This window comes from Rhodamnia argentea, chromosome 9 (genome assembly GCF_020921035.1).
Source record: "Rhodamnia argentea isolate NSW1041297 chromosome 9, ASM2092103v1, whole genome shotgun sequence".
In the NCBI taxonomy this organism is placed as follows: Eukaryota; Viridiplantae; Streptophyta; class Magnoliopsida; order Myrtales; family Myrtaceae; genus Rhodamnia; species Rhodamnia argentea.
The window spans coordinates 11,677,336-11,688,274 of NC_063158.1; positions in this window are offsets into that span (position 1 = coordinate 11,677,336).

A 10,939-nucleotide genomic window follows, 5' to 3' on the forward strand; every position below is an offset into this window, starting at 1 on the left:
ACCCGAAAATCACAAAATTGGGGTCGGGCCAGTTGAATGTGGCAATTTCCCATTTTTTTGTAATTTTCTAAAATTTTTCTAATTTTTCTAATTTTTGGATTATTTATTTATTTTCTAAAAAACGGGAATTTTTCGGATCGAGGTGAATTGACCCTCAAAGCTTCAAAATTTCTCGATCCGGACTATAAGAGTCCCGAATCGACTTAAACAATTTTTAGAAAATTTTTTGGAAAAATCTGGGAATTTTTTTATGAATTTTCTAAGTATTTTGCAATTTTTTTGGATTTTTTGGAAATTTTTATTAATTTTTTATTAATATTTCGGATCGGGTCAAACCGGTCAATGACCGGTCAACCTGGTCTAAACCGACTTGCAGAATACACGACACTAAAACGACGCCGCACATATTTATTTCTAATTTTTTTGATTTTTCTAAACTATTCTCTAATATTCGAAAATATAGAAATAAAATGGACAGCTGAGATCAATCCCGGGTTTAATCTCGGCCGTCGACTCATCTTGTTCAAAATGACGCCGTGTTAGACACCCTCCGCAAAACGTTGCCGCATTTGGTTATTGAACGAGCGGCCACGATTAGATCTAAGGCTCGATCTGAGCCGTTCGCTCCTCTCGGACCCGAAACGACGCCGCATCTGTTTAAACAAACGGATGGCCAGGATATCTTCTAGATCTAATCTGAGCCGTCTATCTTCCCCTTATACAAAACGACGTCGAATCGATTAATATCGTGAACGGTTACGATTGACTCTAGACCTAATCTGGACCGTCCGTTCCTTCTAAGGTTGAAACGATGACGCATTACCCAAGCTAAAACGGCGTCGTTCTATATTTTCTAATTTCTATCTAATATAACATATATCCAAAAAATACAAAATAAAGATCCAACGGGTGAGAATCAAACCTATCTAATTTTCTCGGCCGCTTGATCGGATCTGAGTCAACCCGCTCGCGCCAACGGCCGAGCGGACTCAGATCCGAGCCGGCCCTATCACGTGACGACACCTCGGACCTTTGACCGTTTGACTCACCACCTCGGCACGTCGTCTTCAACCTCGCGACGATGCAACGAACGGCCGAAATGGTCCCGGCGAGATCTAACGGTGAGATCTCGCCGGAACGACTCAAGACCACCACCGATCGACTCGCCTAAGCTTCTAGATCAATATATCTGAAAATCAAAGAATATTATCGGCTAAAACGTGAGAAACGGACTATACACAATCACGGCATCTCGGACTTCAATCGAACAATATAGAGCATAACAATGCAATTCAAGCTTGAGGCACATTCAAATCAAGTTAAGAACACTTACCTCGGGCTCCGATTGAGCCCCGAGTTGCTAGATTTGCCTGGCCGAAGTTCGACCGGACCGCGGTGGATTGGAGGTTCGACTCGGGCGAATCAAGCAGAATCGATGCGTAAAAAGGACGCGATTGTTGCGACCTAAAAATTCAGAAAAATTTACGGGCTAATGGATTATCGGGTTAATTATTTAACCAACATAACTCGGACTCTCCCAAGTCCATACCAAATCGCAACTTGAGATTGAATTGATTAATGTGCAATGTATTTTAATTTTGGAGCCGCCACTAATCGTTTATGGTAGGTCGATTAGAAATCTAAATAAAATAGTGGGAGAACTATTTTATTTCTACGAACCGGAGATTAAGAGTTCGGGGACTTGATTACGCCAGATTACTCTAACGCCATTTCGGTACCATTTTATTTCATGAAAAATCATTTAAGAAGGCAACATTAATTGATTTTAACCTAAGTCACTAACAAAGGTTATCATGCGGGTGCACAATCAATTAATGAACATCCGGAAGTCAATATAATCAAGGGAGCATGCGCCACACAAAATTATTTTTTTATTTTCGATTTTTATATGAATGCATGAAAGACTATACTATATATGATGCAATGTCGTGATGCAAATGCAAGACTAAGTTAAATGACGTGCAAAAGATGACATGCAAATGAAAATTAACTCCGTGACGTATGAATTAATTAAAATTTTAAATATGCAATTTTAAACTAATGTAACAAGATATGCTTATAGTTTAATTAAATTGATTACGTGATGTTGGAATCAATTAAATTGACCTAAGCATACAATTCTACATGCAATGCAAAATAACATGCAATCTATATGACATGGTATGAGGTGACATAGCAAAGATGAATGACGTGGCATGGATGACGTGGCAAAGATGACGTAGCAAGGATGACATGGCACGGACGACGTGGCAAGGATGAATGATTTTTTTATATTTTCGGATGAATTAATTTCCTAAAATAGAACTATGCCAAAACAATTTTTATCTTGTATATTTTAGAGTTTACATTGACCTAAACCCTAATATATTGAAGATATATTATTTTAAACATAAGATTCTATTTAAACATGCAATTTATATCCTAAGATGCAATCTAACCTAAAAAAAAAAAAGATTAGATATGCAATGATCTACATGATGCTATGTAATTTTCAAATATGGAAAGTGAATGAATGCAAATCTTTTAGAATTTTCGAGATTAGATCACGCGACGGATATATTCTAAAAATCAAACAATCCAAATCAAATTAGGAAAGTGAATATGCCAATCAATGTCAATCGAGAAAGTGGATATATCAATCAAGTTTTGAAATATTTTGCGAAATATTTGAGTCAATCTTTAATTCGTAATCCCACGATTAACGATTAGACCCAAATCCTTGCCTAATCGAGTATTCCATCAATAATCCTAAAGATGGACGTTCTCGATCGTGTGACAAGTTGCGGATTAGGAAAGAAAATTTTCCTAATTTACCTGCATTTTGAAAAGATATCCACTTTGATGCAATGCGATCGGGATATGCAATATATCACAAAATAGGAAATTGAATATACCAAAGTTCAAGATAAGAAAAATTACTTTTGATTGCCCAAAGATTGCTTCACTAATTTGATCTTCGCAAGTCTTGACGACCAAGCTAGGAGCTCCACGATTTTGGACTGGTTCGGAGAGAGAGTTGTGCACGGGTTTGGAACCAAATCTGACGTGACTGACAACCGGCGGTAAAAAGCAAGACCAGCTCTATTCGTGGGCTGTTTGTTGTCCTTTTTGGATGTTGCAGCTGATTTGAAGTGAAGCAAACTTGGGTACCAGAGAGCTTCCCCACACCAATCGGCTAAGGAATTGAGCACGCCTTAAACTAGCCCCAAAAATCTGCACTTAATCAGCCCCAAACAGTGAAAAAATTACCCTTAAACAGCAGCAAATGGTTACTGATTTAAGCACCGAGCAGTGGCAAAATAACAAGCCGAGCAGTGGAAGAAAACTAGGCCAAACAGCAGAACTCTCGGGCTGAGCGGGGGTGCGACGATTAAACGGGGGACGCCGGAGCTATGATGATGTTCTTTGGTGTTGAGCGGGGAGGCGCAAGCGAGGTGATTGCAGCAACAAAGCTTCCACGAATGATTGGGTAGGAGTGGATTGGCGGTGACACGCTCGAGCAAGATCTCGGGCTCGGGGCTTTGCTTTCGATTTCTCACGTGAATCTCTCTCCGAAAATTCTCAGCTCTCTCCCAAAATCCGAACGTGATTAATTGAGTGAAAACCCCCCCCCATATTTGATGCAATCAATCCGTATACATATGCAAATGCAATGCATGATATAAAAACTGAATTAATTATTTTTAGCATGAACTAAAGTTTAATTCCTATTTTTATGCGAAATAAATGGCTAAAAAGATAGTCAAAATTTAGGTGTCAACATTTGCCCCTCTTTGAGTGGAGGCTTGTAGAGGTTTCGCTCAAAGACAAAATCGAAACCTAAGTTTTGACAATGTAAATGATGAATGATGAATTTTTTTTTGCGGGAGTTTTAATCCCATTTTCTAATGCAAAGGAACCGATGCATGATATGCGGGATTATAGAAAACGTGTGCCAAAACTTCTCTTTTTTCCATATTAGAGAAACCCGCACACGGATCACATACGAGAATACCTGTCCTATCGGATATCTCATAATGCTAATGATTCGCTTAATTTCCAATTTTCTTGCGGACGCGAGGATTTCAAGGTGCCGAGCCCATTCGTTACCAGAGAATTCTCCCCGATGCGAGATAGCGCAAGATCCGAAATGAAGAAATATGCTTGAGTTATGGTTCAAGCTGCACCATTTTGTCTCTTGGGGCTGCCATCGTTTTAGTGAGCCACCATGAGTACGTAAAATGCTTCTCGAGACCTCCTCCGTTTTAGCGGGTCTCGTATCAGCTGAAAATGTCTCTCGAGACCACCTCCGTTTTAGTGGGTCATCATGAGTCGGTAAAATATTTCTCGTGACTCCTCTGTTTCAATGAGCCACTTTGAGTTGAAATGTCTTTCGGGACCACCTCCGATTTAATGGGTCACCGTGAGTCGGTAAAATGTCTCTCGTGACTCCTCCGTTTCAATGAGCCACTATGAGTGTAAAATGTCTCTCGGAACCACCTCCGATTTAATGGGTCACCATGAGAAAATAACCTAATTCAAGTGTTAGGCTACTCTGAGATTTGTCACACCCGATTCAAGTGTCAGGTAATGATCGAGAAACATTCCTAATTCAAGTGTTAGGAAATGTTTGAAATTTGTCATGCTAGATTCTAGTGTCAAGCAATGACTAGGAAACATACTCGATTCAAGTGTCGAGTAATGTTTGACATTTGTTACATCCGAAACAAGCGTCAAATAATAACTGAAAGGAACATACCCGAAACAAGTGCCGGATAAGTCCGGAGATTTGTCATACCCAAAACAAGCGTCAGGTAATGACTGAGATTTGTCATGCTTGAAACAAGCATCAAGTAATGACTACAGTTTGTTACACCCGAAACAAGCGTCGGGTAATAACGAAAATTCATGTCATACTTGAAACAAGCATCAAATAATTACAAGGAGATGCCTCAAATTCAAAAGTTAAATGAGAAAAGAAACATACCTGATTCAAGCATCAGGTTGTCTTAGGATGATAGGCTTACAGAAACGTACTTGAGGATTTGGTAGATTGCCTAGTGGGTACTTGCCGGCGGGGCTTGTTCATTTTTGGATGAATTTCAAAACCTCGGGGGTCAACTCGACTATTGGCATGCATCCGTCGGACAATGTCAAAGATAACACATGCAAGCATACATGCTAAAATTTGTTTAGTGGGTTTATGCAAAACTATTTTGTCAAGTTTGCATTACCAATTCTATTCGGGGAGGTTATCACATTATAAACACCTCAAATGTAAGTTGAAAGGGGGATTTCGGTCCGAAGGGCTTTCTCTCACGCTCGAGAAAAGCTTTTTATCCAGATTGCGGGATTCAAGAGAAATCACTCAATCTTACCATCATCGCATTCGACAAGATCTGAGTAATCTCGCAATTGATACGACCGAGCCGATCCGGAGGTCTTGATTAGGACCGTAATAAGGGCTAGGTCAAAGGCTTATAAAGGGGACTCCGGTTGAGTCAAGGCTGTTGAAATGAATTTCTTCGTCATCCGCTCCGGGTTTACAAGTCAAGAACCCCGCAAAAATGAGAGAGAAATAATCTTGCTCGAACTTCTTCGAGCGATGCTTAAAATCATTCAACTCCACGTTAACTCAAGTACCCTAGTCAGAAGAGACTTTCAAGGATTGTAACGTAGGTAAGGACAAGGGATTGAGGAACGAAAAGGTTCATTTTGGCTCGGAAAATGTATGTGAAAGATTTGATGTTGGTGATCATTATTGTCTTGTCACCGATCTTGGCCTTCAAGAACGGTCTTGAGAGGATACCATCATTGCTTGAGAGATAGTAGTTTTCTACTGAGAATTGTACTTTGCAAACCAACCTCCTTGGGGAGTCTTCTTTCCAATCAGACTCCATTGGGGATTTACAAGAAATAACATGCGAACATATCGAAATTTACAAACTAAAATGCAAACATGCACACTTGAAAATTCAGAAGTATTGTACAAACGAACAAGAATTTGAATGGGCATTGGCCTTGCTTTTAGTAGGCACTTTGCTTTTTTAATGCCCGGGATTTCCTTATAGGATCAACCTTTGCTTTTCTTACTCCCGACTCCCATTTTTCTCTTTTCGAGAGCTCTTGTTTCCTTTTCTTCGAATTTTTCTGCTTTTTTTTTTTGGGAGTGGACCCTTTCCTTTCCCGCTGAATTTACTTCCCCCCTTTTTTCAAATCCTATGATTTTGACAATCTCATGATTTTGAATTAGGAATTACAACAAGAATAAACTTTACAAACAAAAATTATGAAAAATCTAAGATACAAGATGAATTCACACGGGAATTGTTTGTTGACTTGATCATCCCAGGTTCTGCTCCTTGGGAAAATGTTATCTTCATCTTGGAGTGAGTAAGCGATCACCAACAGAGGTTTAAGAAAGGAATTTGTGGGCTTAAGTGGGCTATACAAAGGACATAGTGTGTAGGATAGAGAAATGAATGATCTTCATCATCCTAAGGCACTTGAATTAAAAATCGAGTATAAATGCAAAGAAACACCCGAAGATTAATGTTAGTCCGAGCAAGAAAATTTCTAACCATTTACCTCGTGTTGCTGCTGGAATTAACTCGTCTGGACCCCGATGTGGGGTGGTTCTTGACGGGGGTAAAGAAATGAGACCGCCGTTCAAAGGGGTTAATCAAGGGTTAACCTGTAGTGTTTGGAATAGAGAACCGAATGCCTCTATCATTTTAGCTATCGTACCTTTTGCGAGAAAACCCTTTGCCTTGTGAATGCGGAACCTAGCTCTTGCTCAACTCACTGGGGATTATAACGCGGGATGTGTGTAGAAATGGCTTGCCTTTCATCATCCTGTTATACCTCATTCTGTACATTCGATGCATCATACATAGCTTACACTCCCTATTCAGAGTTGGTAAATTAAACATGAAGAACAATTATGCACAAATTATGAAATGAGTGAGCATTTTTGGGTGTGCAAAATCATATTTCATGAAAATCTCATGCACTTTGTTAAAGAATAGACTATGCAAGTATGAAAGCAAATTCTTGTGGATGGGAGATTTGAGTTGCCCCAGAACACGTCAATGGGTCAAATCAAGGAGTTTACTCCTTGGATCGAGGAGCAGCTCGTTTCCATTTATGCCCCGTAACATACATGAACGAGTTAAGTGAAGACTTTAGATGCTCCAATTGCTCCCTTTCAATGGTGATGGCCATATGTTTATCATGTGTTCCTGCAAGGAGGAAAAAGAGTGTCACATTGAGAACAACATAAGATAGAGAAAGAGGTACTTCCCTTCCCAAGTCGGAGTTTGCTATCGATTTGCCCCATTTTCTATTAGAATGGATCATGTCCAATAATCGTGGCATTGCCATGAAGGGGGATTGGAAGTGCCCCCGAATGTGCCTCAAGTTGGGAGTTCATGATAACCGCTTCTTCCGTTGATCTTGCGAGGAGGAAAATGGGACATTATTTTTTAGGAATGATCAAACTTAGTGAGAGATGCATTCCTCTAAAGATTAGGATGCATGTTAGGACACGGTCCAATGATTAAGCTTCGATTGTCTAATGGCTTGATACACGGTTTGCTGCTTGCCCCTTGGAAATTCCTGAAACATCTAATAAATGAGTCAAATAGATAAACAGGGTTAAGCACACAACATTATTTTGAAAATTTTACAAAACATTTTGATTTTAGAAAACCTCGGGACGAGATATCTTGGAGAAGCCCAACCCTCGGTGCTTACCATAGAGACATATTTTTTATTGTTGGTTATCGTCATCGGGTTAGTTTGAGATACTTCGACAAGATTTAAAACATAATGAAAAACATCTGTAATTTTATTGATAACTCAACAAATTACACCTTATTGAATTCAAAATGCAGAAAACTCCTCGACGGTGAGGAATTTGACTACGATAATGAAAATGCAACCTAAACACCTAAAAGCAAGAAATATCCCACGCAGGGGATTGCATAAAAATAAATAAGTTCTTGATTTAGGTCTTTGTCCACTTCCCCAAAAACAAGATTAATTGCCCCCGTGATCGGGTAGCGGATTACTCTAAACGTTTGGCTGCCCGGTCGGCTGGAGTGCAAATGCCCCCGTGTCTAATAGATCTTGGATTCGATTTTTGAGCACCTCGCACTCATCGGTTGAATGACCGGGTTCTCCCCTATGGTAGTCACTTCTTAGATGGGTCATAGTTGCGGAAGGATGCATGATTGGGTCGTTGTGGTTCTGATGTCAACAACCCCTTCTTTTGTAATACAACAAAAACTTGTGATGCTGTTCCAGGAAGAGGAGTATATTGCCAAGGCTTACGTTGATTAGTCCGCTGATTTTGTTTACGTGAAGCGGCTTGCTGTTGAGCGGCAAACCGCTTTCCAGGATTCCGAGTTGTAGCTTTTTGGGCATAGACCATGTTCACCTCAGTTGTCGGTTCTTTCTTTCCCGAAGGACGCTCGCTTGCTGAACTAATATCATCGAGCCATCCCTTCTTCATAGCAATCTCAATATCTTCACCCATTATAACGAGTTGATCGAAAGATTGGGCTGTGGTTCCTACCAATCGTGATCTCATAGCTTGGGGAAGAGTAGATACAAATAGCCTCATTAGCTCACGCTCCGGAGGTCAAGCCTCAGTTGAGATGCGATATTCCTCCATCTAGTAGCATACCGCTTGAGGTTCTCTCCTTTTTTTCATCTCGGCTTGCTCAAAGTCTTCCCTGGAAACAGTAATATCCAAGTTGAATCCGAAATGCTTGACAAAAGCATTGGCCGCCTCTTCCCAGCTCTCCATCCGGTTAATTTTAAAGTCAATGTACCATCTCATTGCTGCATCCTTGAGACCGGCTTGAAAAGTTGGGACCATGAAGGGGCCATTAGATATGTACTTATACATCAATGACTGGTACATCCGAATATGCTGGATAGGGCTGGAGGTACCCTCATACTTCTCAAAATCTGGCATTTTGAACTTTTCCGGCACTTGCACCTTAGCATAAATGGAGAAGTCAATGGGAGGCAAGTGGTGTGAGCCCTCTACCTCGCAAAGCCTTTGATCAAGCTTGGCCAATAGCTTTGCACTTTCATCATTTGATGGTTCAGCCCACGGGAATCGGGAAGTATTGATCATAGGGGGTGTGGTCACATTAGGTGCAATGGCATTAGTTCCAATCATGATAAAATTCTCGAAGGGTAACGTCTCGTTGGCGTCCACTTCCACAGCTTTATCAAAACGAAGGCCTTGACGCACTAGCGGAACCATCTCCAGTTGGGAACTTGAACCGGATTGTTGCTTCTGTTGGGCTTTGAACATGTCCATCGGCAAGGACATTTGTTCGGTTAGTCCTTTCATTTGTTCCTTCACCTTTTCTTCAACAAGCGCCCCAATTTCAGCTTTGTCGGCCATCTTCCTTGTCCTAGACCGTGTGCCGTAGGGTTCTCGTGGAGGATCCGTAACAACCTAAATCCCTAAAAATGGTAAACACATGAATAAGTACACTTGATGAGAATAGTAGGTCAATCCATGACATGTGCCTAGACTTTTTCCATTTGAGTGCGACAGGTGAGCAAGGTGAAAGTGTAAACACGACACCAATGCTCCATTTCAGAAAACTCTCGGTTTTGTCAAAAATTGCTGAAATCGAGATTGATTTGTTCTCATAAAAAATGCACTGATTCAAAAATTTTTTAGGTGATTGATTAGAATCTTGAAATGTTTTTCATGAAGACTTTGTGGGCCAATTTGAATGAAAGAATTTTTAAGGAAGACCAAAAGGTCAATATAGACAGCATCAATAATACTTCAATGATCTATAAAAATATTGAATAAATCAACCTAGATCAGGGACCGACCCAAAATAAGATAATGCAAAAAAGATAAGGTTCAAGAAATTACCACCTTTAGGGAGAAAATGGCAATCGCAAAGACATACACATGATTCGTGAGTTAAACTTACTCTAACTATCCTAAAGGCTGGCAAAATGAAGTGAAAGACTTACGGCAAGGCGACAATCTCGCGCGCATAATCAAGATTAATCGTGATCCCACGATATAACCAGGATTAGCCGGGTCATTTCAACTTCGGATTTTCGAGTTAAAAATTATAACCCCACTTTGGTAATCTTACCAAGTGTGAGTTCTAACTTTTGAAACTCATTTTTGAAGAGGCGATCGGGATCGAATTTGGACTAACTTTCAACCGTGATCTCACGGAGAACGTTAGGATCCAATCTCAATACCATCCTAAAACTAGTGACCCAGGTCCGATCACGGGTCGTGTGTGGTGTAGTGCTAAAGCAATTAATTGTGCACAATAATTAAGAAGCAATCACCGCTTCAAAATGTGCATAATTAAACAAACAATCCCAAACACCAATCTGCAAAACAAAGGGTTAGCCAAACACTCCACTCCTTATAACTCCCATCTGCAAAACCATTTAACACATGGTTGGGGACTTACCTGGAGTCCAATTGCCAAACAAAAATGCAATTTTTCATGAAATTTCTCGGCCTAAGTCCACATAAATTTTAAAATTTCGAAATTTTCAAGATGAACAATTAAGTCACTTTATTCTTTCGAAAAATTAAGTAAAAGTCCCCAGCTGAGTCGCCAAGCTGTCGCGACCAAAAAATTCAGAAAAATTTCCAAGCTAATGGATTATCGGGTTAATTATTTAACCAACGTAACTCGGACTCTCCCAAGTCCATACCAAATCGCAACTTGAGATTGAATTGATTAATGTGCAATGTATTTTAATTTTGGAGCCGCCACTAATCGTTTATGGTAGGTCGATTAGAAACCTAAATAAAATAGTGGGAGAACTATTTTATTTCTACGAACCGGAGATTAAGAGTTCGGGGACTTGATTACGCCTGATTACTCTAACGCCATTTCGGTACCATTTTATTTCATGAAAAATC